Source organism: Vipera berus, assembly GCF_964194415.1.
Source record: "Vipera berus genome assembly, chromosome: 2".
Taxonomy (NCBI): Eukaryota; Metazoa; Chordata; class Lepidosauria; order Squamata; family Viperidae; genus Vipera; species Vipera berus.
Genome location: NC_138203.1, coordinates 124,004,595 through 124,005,550, shown reverse-complemented (window position 1 = coordinate 124,005,550; position 956 = coordinate 124,004,595).

The window sequence follows — 956 nt, the reverse complement described above, 5'->3', positions numbered from 1 at the left end:
GGAGGGAGGAGTCGCCGTCTCCGGATCTCTCCCCGCCTCCAGCCACCCAAATCCCGCCCCTTAGTCTTCTCTTACGCCAGCTTCCTTTCCATCCTCCTCCTCCTCCTCCTCCTCCTCCTCCTCCCAGGATCATTCCCTCCCTGCGCGCTTTCGGCGCTTGTGTTCCTGCCGCCTTCTCCCGCTACGTCTGTCCGATAACTGTAATTAATGGTCGAGGCGCGCAGAGGCGGCTCACCTGCATTGCGTGATTGTATGGGTGTACGCGCCACTAATGGTGGTTAGAAGGATCTGGTCCTCAGGATGCGGGAACGCGGATCTCCGGCTGACTGCACAAGCTTCCCTTGCCCTGCGCCCCGAAGCGCGTCTTTTGTCAAGCGAACGAGCTGGCTGCTTCCCTTCCCCGTTCAGCCTTTAAACTCTTCCCTGTCTTTTCTCCGCGCCTGTTGTCACTTCTTATTAACGTAGCCAACTCCGCTTTTTCCTTCCTCTGGCATCCCTGCAACTGTTTTGTGGTTTTTTTCCTATCATGCTCCAGGTCCTTGGAGGCAATTTCCCCCTTTCTCCGGTTGTTGTCATTTCCCCTCTTGCTTCTCTGTTCCACAGTTCTTCTCTTTAGGATAGATAGACCAAAAACAAAAACAAAAAAACCCAACATCCCCTATTAGCTACAGGAGACACCAAACTTTGTCTACACAGTAGCCAAAAAAAGGTTTATTCATTCCCTCTACTTGCCCAGTTCAGCCCTGACACAATTTGACTGCTATAAGCTTTTGCAAACTAGAGGATAATAAAGTCAGCCCAAGAGGCTTAACTTTACAGTAACTGAGTTATTGCTCTTCACTGTACCAGGAAGATAATTTTCCAATCTCATTGTTGTTTACTTAGTTGTCTACTAAGTAGTGAGAAACATCTCCAGGCAACTGTAATCACACCAAGAGACATAAAAACGTCCTGTA